At 34.6% G+C, this 15,065-nt stretch overlaps 1 pseudogene; it reads left to right on the top strand.

The window, feature by feature from the left end:
- Positions 1–4,575, top strand: part of LOC137241857 (polycomb protein esc-like) — a 41,063-nt pseudogene extending 36,488 nt beyond the window's left edge.
- The last annotated feature ends 10,490 nt before the right edge of the window (positions 4,576–15,065 follow it).

The raw sequence follows: 15,065 nt of genomic DNA, 5'->3' as shown, positions 1-15,065 counted from the left end.
AATAAAAAGCTACATTTTCAACAAATATTAAATAAACCACTCACGAGAAGTGTTATATTACATGTATAAAACCTTCGTTTTATACCATCTCAGTTACAAAAAACATACAAGTGCTATCGGGCAAATTTCTGAAAAAATGAATTTCTAACATTACTATAATGTTTAAAAGAAAGAATAAATTTACAAAATGTGTAAAATTAAACATACATAAAGCTATCGTTTTATGTATATTCATACATACCTTTGTGGGAATAGGATACATAATACATAATGTCTCCGAAGACAAACGGAACATATACAGTTAACTCAATACACAAATACAAATTACCGGATTATATATAACGCCACCGTGGATCAACGGAACAAAAAACGGGACTTCTACATAAATATATATATATATGTAATACTGAATCATACAACCATAAAGTGATATTGGAGATTGGAAAATTTAAACAAAAGAAAGTGGACAAAAATACCAACTTAAATTGAAAATAAACAAAAATTGAAACTATTGTGATTTTGAAGATTTGAAAAAAATATCAACAAATTAAAATATACGAAAATTATCAGAAATTTATGATATAACGGAGTTATAAATCTGTAAAATGGAAATTATTGGAATGAATATAAATTTATGAAAGTATAATACCTTATATGACGAATATAAATTTACAAAAATAAGTTTAAGGAATTACTGGCAAAAAAAGCATAAAATAATAACTATAGCAAGCGCATTGTAGTGTAAATATTAGCAAATAAGCATAGCAGAACAACTATAACAAGAGCATTACAATACCTTGTCTAACCTGATTTCAACTTTACAATTAAACAAATTTCTACGATTGGAAGTGCAACTTTATGATTAAAATATTAATAATCTACATAAAGAAAACAAGTCACCACTTGGAATTACCCAAAAAGCTGAATTATTTAACAAATTAACATGACACATGTTGACTATATTAACATTGCTATTACAATGGGAGGATGTCTGAAGCCACTGGCTTGGGCATGATGGGGGTACCACTTGCTGGATGGGAGTGAAATTATGATACATACATAAAAATATAATTCACGATGAATTGCAAATTTTGAAAAAGCACATGGCAACAAGCCATATATTTAGCAATTACAAGGAGAAAATTTGTGCTACGGGTTTTTACTTTGCGACATATGTTAGCTGCTTATGCACGTCTAAATGTTGCAAGTATATTACCCTTATACGTATGTTCACCTGGCGATTTAAGAGGCAATTTAAAGGCCCTCTTGCCATTTATTGGAATTGAAAGATTCAATTCCCAAAACAGGAAAAAAAAAAACGAACAATCACATATTTTGAAAAAGAATATATACATTGTATAATAAAACCATAATTTCTTGAGAACCATTTAATCTATTGTGATCTGATAAATCAAAGAAATTTCATAACATCCTACTTATGTGTATGTTCTGCTTTTAATACTATGCAACATTCAAAAACTTCAAAAAGAATTCCTACATTCAAAAAAGCATTACTACTAGAGGTTTGTATGTATTCGTGTCATACGAATCGTATGTATATGAATGTACGCATGCTAAATTAATATTGAATTACGTAAGCTTTAAAAAGCGGGTTTCTGACGGCACTTCATGTTTCTTAAGAAATTTGGAGTCCCGAAATTGCTAGAATTTGTATTAAAGGTGAATTCGCTGGATTTTACATCGTTGGCATGCATGTTTAGGCAATTGTCAAATAAAAATAAAAAATGTATTCAAATAATTTTATACACCAAGCGCACCAGTAATAAATGAGCGCCTGTTTATCAAAGCTTCTGCAAGCCTATCTAATGGGGATTTCCTTTCTTTCTTATTGTTACTATTTAATAATGTAACGATCACTAAATGTGTACAAAATGATGCTTTTTCGGACAATATTTTATTAAATGAGGACGGAAACTTTCGGGAGAGCAACGAAAATCGTGCAAAATTTATTCCAGAAAAGAATACAAACATGTCCACTACCAAGAGTGGGGAAAGGGTTTTATAAGTTTGTTTCATAAACTTCACCCTTAAATTCAACAACTGAAGTCTAAGCACTCTCGCAGTATTACTTTAGCAATTTTTTTGCATACTGACGGCCCCCACCGTACACATTAATTCTGCTTAACCGGTTCCCCAATATTTTTTTCAGAAAATACGTACGTATTCTCAGTACTAAGAAGTTGTTTTCATGATATAAACCAAAGTAGAAAATCATGATCTTAATCTACGTTTTAGCACCATCAATTAAAGGACTTAAAGGATTCAAGTATTTTATTACTATCATTTTAAATGACCCCATCAAGCAAATGGAGCATTTTAAAAAAATTTTCCAAAAAGTGTTCAGAACGGAGAGTTTTTGTTTTTTTTTTATATTTTTTTTATGGACGTTGAGACAGCGCACTGCCCTCAAGTCGTCCAATGAAACCAGGCTAATCCTGTTCATGCCGAGTCGTTGAAAAGCAATGGTTTGTTAACCGTCGAAATCTAAAACTGCTCAGCTACAGAGGAAACCTCATCAGCTAAGTAAAATAAATGCCGTATTAATAATTAATATATATACATATAATGGATAGAATTAGTAGAAAATTAATTCAGTTATGAATACACTTAGTTACTATTAAGAGAGGAAAGAACAGATTTTGTAATATAAAAAAGCGAGTTCGAAACATCATATGTGCTAGAGTGGGAGTTGTAATTCTAACACAAACAGCGGAGGGGCTCATTTATTTCAAAATTTGTTCTACAATATTTTAGTCTTGAAGGCCGGGAAGGGACATTAAAGTTGTTTACTTCGCTGAACAGGAATGAGTTAGAGACCGAACCATTTAGTTATTTAATCATAAATACAATTCCAAACATTTCCCTACGACTAGTAAGGAAATCTCTTAAGGAGAAAAGTAAGAAATGTTTTTGGACTGATTCTAGGCGATCAATATGAACCTGGTAACTCGGTTTCCAAATTAATGCACCATATTCTAATATCGGCCTGACTAATGTTGTAAAAAGAGCTTTAGTAACGTACGGGTCGCTGAATCCTTTATACCATGGCTTTTCAAATGCCAGAATACCTCTAGCCTTATTAACAGTTGCAGTAATATGAAGGTTGAAGTTAAGTATACTGTCCAAGCATGCTTAACCAACGAACCGATATCATTTCGTTACGATACTTAACGTTAATAAACGAAACAAAGTCGTTTATATTCCGTATTTATGTGGCAATAGATTTCTACTTAACTTTTAAAAAAATTATGCTTATTTTTGTAGAAAATACCAAAATACTGTTATACAATATAAAATGTCAAAACATTGAGTCAGAGTTACCGTCGCTATTGAATGCGAGAACCACATTTGGGATTTATAATTGGAAATTATTTTATTAGAAATAATATTTTATTCCAGTTATGTTTTATGAATGTATTAACTCATTTATTCGTGTTTTTTATTTATTTCAATCAGAACTGAAGCATGTAAAATTGAATTCCAATAATTTCGGGAAAAAGTCCCCGAATAAAACTTTTTAGAATCAAACATAATGTTTTAAATGAAATATGGCAGCCCGGTTACTTATACCTATTTTGACATCTTCAAACCAATCACAGGTATGTTAGCCATCAAAATACGAAAGTATCAACCCTGAAAGCGGATATTTCAATGGAACTGAATGAAAAAGTGATTGCAGTCAACAAATTTTGCAATCATCATGAGTGGGAGTGCTCTCGATGCATTCACAATCAATCTGAATGCTTTTTTTACAGTCATGTAATCACTAACGGAATTTTTGAATGGAAAAAATGAAATCGCATTCAAACTTGGTTTATATATATGAAATCAAACAATCATGTTTGTAAAATGAATCAATCATGATTTATAACTGCATTGATTGAATCATTTTACAGCTCTAATGTGTAGCCATATTTAGTGGTGTTGAAGGTCATCGTGATGAAGTGCTTTCTATTGATTTTGATTTACGTGGCGACCGTATTATGTCCAGTGGCATGGATCATTCATTGAAATTGTGGCGTTTAGATAAACCAGCTTTTAAGGATGCTTTCGAGAATAGTTGTGTATTTAATACAAGTAAAAATGATGCACCCTTTCCTACGATTAAAACGCATTTTCCTGATTTTTCAACACGTGACATACATCGTAATTATGTCGATTGTGTACAATGGTTTGGTGATTTTGTGCTATCAAACTCTTGCGAAAACTCAATTGTCTGTTGGAAGCCTGGTAAGCTGGAACAAGCGGATGTAAAGCCTCAAGACTCTACCACAACGATTATACATCATTTTGATTATAAGGAATTCGAAATTTGGTTTGTACGTTTTGCATTCAATTTTTGGCAAAAAGTTCTGGCGCTCGGCAACCAACAGGGTAAAACATATGTATGTATGGGAGTTGGATAATTCAGACCCGAATTTGACTAAATGTAGCACATTGGTACATCCAAAGTGCACGAGCGCTATAAGACAGACGTCGTTCTCTAATGATGGCCCTATTTTAATATGCGTTTGTGATGATGGTACAATTTAGCGTTGGGATCGTTCTAATTGAGGTGTGAGTGATACATCAAGTAAGGACAACAGTACTTATATATTTGCTAAAACATAATATACTTAGGTTATTATTTTTATTATTTACAAATAATTATGATTAAATAATATGTCGATTAAAGAGTTCAAAATAAGTTTATTGAATGCACATACGTCTTAATCTTATAGAAGTACTATATTATTTTGCCATGGCTAAAGTTTTAAAGAAGTGCTGCAAGAGACTGCGCTTGGTAGCGTTAAGATTGTAGTTCCAGTGCTTAGACCAATAACGCGATTTCTGGTCAAATCCTCGGCTGTTCTCCTAATCAACTCTGCTTGCATTATTCATTCGGTCGTTCCTTCCACATGGAACCATCCTATCTTTATGTCAACCATGCTAACACTTTTGCGTTCCCTCGGTAGTTTGTTCGACGTACCAGCAGTAACCTTACGCAACCAAGGTATGTTATTTCAGTTCGATATTGTTGTTGTTGAAGTTCTTTTTGTCTGTAAAATGCATTTTTTACATTTTGGGCCGAATATAACATCAGTCACCATCTCGTGGCATGAAGTTCAGAAAGTTCCAAGAGCTCATCAACGTTTAGTTGCTACGTCGTTCGCCGATATGTGGGTGAAATTAAGCGACGATGATGAACTTCGTTTTGATGCCGATTGGTCGCGGCAATGAAGTATCGACCCATTGTAATTTTGTTTATCAGCGTTGTTGGCATTCATCGAATTTGAACGATCACACTCACAACCACCACATCGCCACAAGACTGTAGCGATTCATATGTATCAGCAAAACCAGTAGATCAAACGCAGTCGTTTGAACCAACCGCACCCTCGCCTCAACAATGTCCAACGCCATCATCATTGATCACGTCACGATCACAACAAACGACTACGCCGGAGCCACAAACAAACCGTTCCGGACGCAGAATAAGACTCCCCGTCCGCTTCAGGACGTGAAGGTCTGGGGGAGCAATGTGGCAACCCCACATACGAAAGAACAAACCAAAAGCAATCACCAAAAAAGAAAATGCAAGTGCACTTAACGGCTTACTAAAACGAGATACATACAAGTCAGGGCGAATAAATCAACATACCGGCGAAGACGTGAAATCATAAACTTTTCATTAATACATATTTTCATTTTGTAATATATATCTATATATATAAAATTCAAATTATGTATGTATGTATGTAGGTATAGATGGGGTTGCGTCCTAAACGGATTGACCGATCACAACCAAATTTGCACAACCCTCTTGAAACCTTCCAGGGATGGTCATAGGCTAAAAATAATTTCGATATATAAAATCGGCGTGGCACCTGCCATACAAATGGAATCTTTGATACTGCATAACTCTGAAGGTATTCATGCCAGAACATTGAAATTCAGTAAGGAGTTATAAGAGGTCAATCCCTAACATCACCAAGAAAATGTTGGGTGAGGGAGAAGGAGGCGTTGCACCTTCCATACAAATGGAATATATCATACCTTATATCTCTGGATGTAGTCATAGTAGGATAATAAAAATTTGTAAGGAGCTATATGACGTTAAGTCCTAACACCTCCAGTAAAAAGTGGAATTGGGGAAAAGCAGGCGTGGCACCTTCCCTAAAAATGAGATTTTTGAGAACTATGGCTGCCGTACAAACTTAGGTTATTTTAACAGCTAAAGTTTAACTACAGACTTGAGTTTGGCTGTTATTCCGTTTGGACGTTTAGTAATCTGCCGCCGTTAAAATTTTTTGTTAATTTCAGTTTGTCTACATCTTCTATCTTAATATATAAAAAACACGTGTCACAAACTTTTAGGCCGCGATGGACTCTTAAACTACTGAACCGATTTTGAATGTTTTGCACCCCATGTGTAGTTTGATCTAACTTGAGGGATAGGATAGGTTATATCTCAGTTTATAGTCGCAATATTATTTTATTGCAAATTTTTTTATTTGTTTATACGTAATAATAAAATGTTACGTATACGCAGTGATGCACCTCTTTTCAGTTGGTATGGATATGTTTGTGCACGTGCTTATTTAACTTTACATATACATATAATATATATATATATATATATATATATATATATAAGTAAAGGACTGAAGGTCCTTGAACAATAAAAAAATTAAAGGGCCAACTTGCCCTGCAATGAAACACAGAAAAGTTAGATTTACAGTAATTTATTGAAAATAGAACAAGCGGGTTAGTAGTCCACGATGCAACTGCCACTTTGATGCGCGCTGCTTCCTTATATAGAATTGTTGCTCTGCTGCCTTGGGGTGCGCAGTATTTGGTACGCTGGCTTAGGCCCTAGCTTCTCACGCTTTACATGCACTGAGGGCATGTGCAAGTATTTCACAATCGTATGAAACATTATTTGCTGACGCTACTGTCTGGCCCTGTTGGTATGATTCTTGTTTATCGTGTGAAACATAATTTGCTGACGCTACTGTCTGGCCCTGTTGGTATGATTCTTGTTGATGTGCAAGTATTTCACAATCGTGTGAAACATAATTTGCTGACGCTACTGTCTGGCCCTGTTGCTATGGTTCTTATTGCGTAAACATTAGTACGTGGTACTAATCATGAACTTCGTTTCCCACAGGTGTATATGGTGAAATATCATTGACCTTGAATTAGGGTGTTGGGTTGCCAAATGGTATGACTGCAATTATGCTGATACAGCGGCACGCGTACAGGTAGAGTGTGGGAATGGAATGTGTTGGGTGCCGCAGCGTGTTAACTCCTCCCCCTTTAAATATCTGCGTCCCGCAGATTAGATGGCGAAGGGGGGTTTCTCGATCCTTGGACTAAGTCGGTTCTCGATTTTTATTTCGGTTAAGTGGATCCTTGCTGTGAGTTTCCTACAGATAAACCAAATTAGTACCATAAGTAGTAGTAGTCCCGATCCCTCGGATAGCATGAACCAATTCGTCTCAGACTTAAGGAGTTTCAATATTTTCAAGTTGTCTATTGCCATTCCATGTACCATGACGAGGTTGAAAGCCATGGTGTGGTTCGTGACACTAGTTAGGATTGGTGGGAGCACCTGAACTCCTGAGGTTGTAATGCTTGAATATGTCTGGTTGTTGATCACTACCGTCTCATTGTCTACCTGTAGAATATAGGATCCGTTAAGATTAGCAGTGGTTTTACCTGAACTTATGGTGCCAACGAAATTGTCCAGGAAAATTGTATCATCTTTTATTATTTCGATGGTGGATGTGTTGCTTATTAGGTAAGCGCAACTTGTTTCTCCGCCCTTGAGGATGGTTATTTTACTTTGGACATCTTGTTCGAGCCTTTCCCTGGTTCTCTGCTCAACGACGTCATTTGTTATCGTCACAATGGTGTTTAGCTTCTGCAATAATTCGTTAGTTTTCTTGAAGATTGCGTTATTTACCTTGTATTGTCTGTTATTATTTTGATTAAGGGAGTTCTCGTTGCTGAGGACCTTATCCCAGTCGGCGGCATCTGGTGATCCAGCTACCCATTTCCAGGCAGACCCTATCCAATTAATGGATCGTTTCGATCTCGCAAGGTTGTGCCCTCTTCGCTCGTTTAAGTGCATGTGAATTCTATTTAGTTGGAACAGTAGTACCTCCGTTGTTGTTGTTGTTTCATTGAGGTTGATTAATAAACGCTCCAGTTGAGCCGTTGCCAAGTCATAGCGCTCCAGATCTATTATGTGAATGAGCTTAAAGTGTCCATCGATGATCCAACCGTACCCATCTCGTATAGAAGCCAATGGTGAGTCTATTTTAAATATCGCATAAGAGTGCGCGGTTGCGCAGAGGCAGATGCTATGAATTATAGTAATGTTAGTAAAAATTGTATCATCTTAGTGTCTATTTTGCTAAGCTAGTCTATGAAATTTCAAACAGTCGGTCATTCATACAATAAATTTTTTAAGAATATTCTAGGAACTTATCCTAATTCGCCCTAGCTTCTCACGCTTGACATGCACTGAGGGCATGTGCAAGTATTTCACAATCGTGTGAAACATTATTTGCTGACGCTACTGTCTGGCCCTGTTGGTATGATTCTTGTTGATCGTGTGAAACATAATTTGCTGACGCTACTGTCTGGCCCTGTTGGTATGATTCTTGTTGATGTGCAAGTATTTCACAATCGTGTGAAACATAATTTGCTGACGCTACTGTCTGGCCCTGTTGCTATGGTTCTTATTGCGTAAACATTAGTACATGGTACTAATCATGAACTTGGTTTCCCACAGGTGTATATGGTGAAATATCATTGGCCTTGAATTAGGGTGTTGGGTTGCAAAATGGTATGACTGCAATTATGCTGATACAGCGGCACGCGTACAGGTAGAGTGTGGGAATGGAATGTGTTGGGTGCCGCAGCGTGTTAACTTATAAATATATATATATATATATTGTAACGAATTTACTGCAAATCCTCTTATTTGCAACCTTCTGCTAAGTTCGAATCACTAAACTGTTGAATAAATAACACCACTATTCAGTAATGCAAAATGGTCTTTATTAAAGTACTTCACAATAAATAACTCTACTATTGCTCGACAAATAGCGTGCTGAATCAAAACTGACTCGCGCCTCTACCGTTGGTGCTTTTATACTCTGTGATTTCCTCGTTGCATCTTCTAGGCGCTTCCAGAATTTACTTAGTTACTGCCATATAATTATAACTACAGATGCACGTGTATAGCTTCTCATATGCGCGTGTATTTGTGAGCGACACTTCCACATTTACAATTGCATACTTTTGGGAGCATCTCAGATAAGATGTCTGCATGTGTTTGTGCATCTCTTCTCCGCTGCGTCTTCGTATATATGTGTAGACATAATGATTGATTCGTTTATGTAGATACATAATATATGGATGTGCATACAAGTCACTCTTAGCATCGGCTTAGAGATGACAGTACCACTTAGTGTTGCTAATATTCGTAACAATATATATAGAGCACATCACCAGGGCCAGCGAGAGGGGGGCCCGGCGTTTCTGAGGGTGCCCGCGATTTGAGGTACTAAGACATTTTTTTTAATTCAGGAGAGTCTTTAGTTGTTCCATGTGCAAATTTTAAGCCGAATTTCAAAAGCATTTCGTTTTAATATTATAGTGAAGTATGAAAAATAAAAATCTATATATATTAAAAGAAAGGCTAAAATGTGTTAGTTGGTCGCCGGTGTTTGAAGAGATGCGTCGGTCGATTTTGTTCAAACATACCTATTTACATATGGGGTTAAAGTATATCAACCGTTCCACTTAAAAAGCTTCATCGCTTCGATTTGAATGAAATTTGGTGATATTGCGATGCTATATAGTAGTGTTAATTTCACTTAAGTTCGCTCCTAAATTTTGGATGGTTACGGAGATATAAGCGTCTGAATTCTCAATTTTTTTTTGTGGAACCTTTTTTCTATAAATCATAAGTCGTGTAATTGGCTTTCTAAGAAGAAATGAATAAAACGATTTCTAAAGTATTTTTCCATTCTTTTCGAATATAAATATAAAAAAATTCTTTAGAAAAATTTTAGTAAAATTTTATTAAAAAAATTTTTTTTAAAGAGAAGAATTTTTCATATTTTTATTTTTAAATAAAAGCTTGATATTTTTCCTTTAAAATGATACCTGTTTTATTTTGGCACGCGAAAATTTCTTTAATACATTTTTATTTTAAGCATATAGAGTTCCAGCTAAAATTCACCCATAAATTTTATAATTTTTTTTTTTATTCTTTTTTTTCAGGTTTGAACATTTTATGTATTTTTATTTCTATTTTTAAATAAAAGCTTGACATTTTTCCTTTAAAATGATACCTAGACTATTGCTAGTTTATTGAATAAATTTAATCTAAAATTATACATACTGGCATTAAAATCTATTCAGTTCAAAGTCAATATAGTAGAGTTGTACATACTAATGTTTTTTTTTTTTGTTTTTGGGAAATTCTTGGCTGCTAGTATGAAGGGAAAATCTTTTTACTTCAAGCTGTGTTGTAGAAGCAGGAATAAATGAATGAAATTTTTGTGTTCCAGGTATTGGTTCAGCTGAATGAAAACGATCTTTTAATTCGTTGCCTGTTTTTGCATGACTCTCCTTAGAACTGAACAAAATTTCTGTTTGAAGTAAGTTTCATTTGTCTTACTGATAAAAAGAATCGCAATTAAGAATTTGACTATCCGGTGAAGCTTGTAAACTGGCACGCCTTGCAAGTCTTTTCAAGTTTCCACCAACTCCATCACATGCGCCTCTGCCATGTGCACCAGCATGGAAATGCCATTCTGCTGGTATACCGAAATCTTCCTCGTGATGTACAAGATTTTGAAAGTTATACTTGTTTTTAAAATGTTGTGCTGCCCCGTCAGTAAAGTATATAGGTAATTCTGGTAACTTTGAAGTTGTTAGTTAAATACTTCATCAGTAGTTGTTGGAAAGCATATACAGCTACTGTGTCATGTTTCTGACTATCTGATAAAATTGCCATACTTTTATGTGAAACAGTATTTCGTTCCTTATAATAAAAAACGACAGTGAATATCGTCATCTGGTCATTATTCCAGTGAAAAGATTGTGCAGCATTTTGAGCAATGAAAGAGTAATTTTCAGCGAAGTCACAAGTTACGAGAAATTCGCCTTCTTTTAGGTTTTCCCTTCTATCTGGTAAATGCGATCGTATAGTTCTTCCACAAAGTCTATAGTGCGCAATGTACATCTGTCGGTTTGTTGCCAGCTCACATACTCTACTTTTTCTATATCTTTATCTTCAAGAACTGATTTTAAAGACATTTTAAAAATCTCAACTGCGGGACAGTTTTGACACTCATTGAGATTGCATTTCGCACTATTACTTCTGCAGTTAATTATTTTAAAAACATCTTCATAACTTTCAAAAGAAAAGTCAGTTCCAAGAGTCACGTCTTTGAAGTTGACAGATTTCAGCTTAAGGTTTACGTTTTCGTGATGGACGCAAACACACACCTTGGCTGGCACCAGCCAAAACACAGTGGCGTGGCCTTAGTCGGGAAAATTTTGATAAACCAATCTGTACTTCGGGGTGCGTATTTTTGAAATGTTCATACAGTTCTTTAAGATTACAGAGGATTAATCTCTTTTGAACATGTTCAAATGATCCATTTGATGTTTTCACTGAAACGAAATCCTTCAATCCACTCATGATGCGACTTATTCATTATAAATCGCGTAAATTAAAATGCCGGTAAAATGAGAAACAATATAATCATAAAGAACTATTTTGCACACGCTGATTAGTATAAAAATGTATTTGTCTGTACACTAAGATTTCTTCAAATCTACTGTGGGTTTTCTCCAAGATAAAGGAGTATTTAAAGGGTTTTTATCATATATATATAAAAAACAATACAGGTAGTTGCAAACTACTCACGCACGACCATTATTGAACAATCTATTCCTAAAGGCACGCGTAATGCAGGCAATTCCGGCCTAAACAATAATTCGCGGTTTATTTTCCAAGGCTCGTTAATCACTGGAAAGCCCACACAAAAAACAAATGCTCAGGACTAAGCATGAATGCGCAAGAAACGTTAAAGGCTCGTTATTAGAGACAAATTCTATAAAAATGCAGAAAATTATAAACTATTAATGCCTAAACAATGTAAGGTCTTAATACGCATGAGTTTTAAACCCTTGAATTTCTTTCGGTAAAGGTCAAGACTCATTTTACGGAAGTAAAAAATTAGTTATGCCTGCTTTTTATGTTCTTACACTTTTTTCATTGTGGTATTATATTTTGCTTAATACTTAGTGAACATGCGAGTTATTTTTATTTATTTGTACACAACTTTATTTTTATTACAATTTATTACTATTTTATACAATGAAATAATGAGAAAGCTTTCCTTTGAAAATAAACAAAAACTAGTTAAACCGCGCATAAAAAAATTGATACATTTATCTGTACCTCTATGTTAAAAAAAAATGTATCAAAGACATTTTCGGGCAGCATAACAAGATATGTATCATTTAAAGGAAAAATATCAAACTTTTATTTAAAAATAGAAATAAAAATACATAAAATGTTCAAACTTGAAAAAAATAAATAAATAAAAAATTGAAACGTTGGGTCTACTCGATGGGCGTAAATTATAGTTCATGTAATAACATAGTGTACCTATACAAGTGTCAGCTAAGCGATAAACGTCAAAACTACAAACATCCTCGCTCACCTGACGCAAATCTCAGGTCTAGAGTTGCATTTTTCGTACGTAAGAGTACTTCAAGCTGAGTAGCATTTAATAGTTTATAAAACTTTTTAGTATTTACAGATGTAATAGTTGCATATATTTCCGCGGAAATAAGAATACTAGAAGATTGGTAGCCTGCAACAATGCGGAAACATACGGAAAGCAAAATTTATGTAAATTATAGTCAAAATATAAAGCGCCACACGTGTAAAATGGAAAAATTTCACTTCTAAGGCTGTTTACACAAATGCAAAGGGCAAAATTTTATAAAACGCTTTGGTCGCTTCAAAGCAAAGATAACGTACGGTGTTTCATTGTTTTTCGTATGGTGTTGTCAAAGCGTAGGCACGTAATCAAAGCATTTATGTATACTTTTCGTTACTTCGCCCGACAGATGAATTAATGATTGCAACACAACAAAAGCGTCTGTGTAAATCCGCCTTAATTTTTGTAGCTGTGAGTCTCCTGCAAATATAGTGGTTCTGTAAGTGCAAACAAATCAAACTCCTATATGACGCTACTTTATTTTCTATGTATTTTCTCTTATATTTTTTGTCGAGGAAGCCAATAAGGTTTCAATACTGGTGAAAGTGTGTGAACTATATTTAAAAAAACTAACGAAATACAAGAAAAATACAACGTAGTTCATTAAAAACAAACCAGCCAGTTGCATTTCGATAGGGTTTTTTGACATTAGGCAGTTTTTTCTTTATTTTGTCTGAAAAATGAAAATTTTGTTTTTAGTTTCAAAATTTTGTGCATAAAAACACAATTAAATTCAAAGTGTAAATTGTGTGTGCAAATGATTTTCAATAAGTGTACATTTTTCAGTTTTTCATAGTTATGGAATTGACCTCCAGATTCTTGTGTTACACAAATATAGTGAACTTAGGTACAGAAATTCAAATTAAAAGGTTTTTCACAATAATTTGAAAAACTACGTTTTCTCTACTTTTTACACTTAAAGGGGTAACCCTCCGTCATAAATTAAACTTTTAATTAAAATCAATAACTCTGAACTGAACACTTTTCGCCATGATATAAAATTAAAATGCTGTGGAACAGGAGCAACACTTTTGTGACTACATAAACCCTGTTTCAATCTTTTACGTCTCTGCACAGAACCCTAATTTACCGTTTTCAACTGAAACAATAATTGCAACCCAGATTTTCCCGTTATGCTCACTTAAGCGAGTGCCTGTCAGATAGAAGTCAACACACTTCTACTTGTACACTATGTGTACCCTGCAAAAATCGTGTGACCAAAAACGCACGCAGCCACACGAATTTTTGACAGGGGTGACGATTTGGAATGAAAAATTGTGCAAATGAAATAGCATGCTGACAAATTTTGCTTTCCCACAATGTATCGTGCTCTCTCGCACCTATTATTTTCATAGGGATAGCAAAATACGTAATTTTTGCGTGCAAAAAAATCCGCCATTTCTAATTGAGCAGAGACAGCAAGACAAATCGATTTTTTGGTTAATTTTTTCAACCTGTATTTACTAAATTTTGCAGAAATTAATATACGCATTCTTTAATATTTTTTGGTCTACTAAAGTGTGTTTTAGCAAAAAAACTCATATCAATGTGTGCATGTTTATAAAGAAAGAAAGTGAAATATGTAATTGCATAGTATAAATAATCGTGAGCAATTCTAATGCAGAATAGTAAATTTTCATTTCCACATACATACAAGAAAAAAATTCTTGTTACAGTGCTTATATGGATCTACTTACAAAATACATACCATTAAGATTTATTATCCAAAATTGAAAAAAAATGATTAGAAAATTCGGTGTAAAAAACGGCTATGTGTGCAATAAAATACCCATCCATGGTCTCCATTAATTATTGTGACGGAGGTGTGTTTGCAGCAGCAAAGTGAACCCAAACAGTGTAGGTCGTGGTGAGTGTTGTTCGTACATGCATGCATGGAGTACTCGCGATTTTTGCAGGGTATATGTTTCGCGTTATTAACAAAATCGTCCCAAATTTTATGAATTAACAGATCGCTACGACTCTGCAAAAATCGCGAGTACTCCATGCATGCATGTATGGAGTACTCGCTATGGACCAACCGAGTGCTCCAAAATTAACCACAATTCATACAAAAAATATGGTCCAATTAACATTGCGATGTCCTAGGACTGGACCATATACTCCAGCTCCGCATTACATCAGAGTAATCCATGGAGCACCCACAGCCCAATAAACATCGTGTAGTGATTACAATCGTTAAAAACGAACAATGCTCGGCCTACAATATGTTCGTGTAGAAAC

Source organism: Eurosta solidaginis, chromosome 2 (assembly GCF_040869045.1).
Source record: "Eurosta solidaginis isolate ZX-2024a chromosome 2, ASM4086904v1, whole genome shotgun sequence".
Lineage (NCBI taxonomy): Eukaryota > Metazoa > Arthropoda > Insecta > Diptera > Tephritidae > Eurosta > Eurosta solidaginis.
This window is presented reverse-complemented; position numbering and strand designations above follow the sequence as displayed.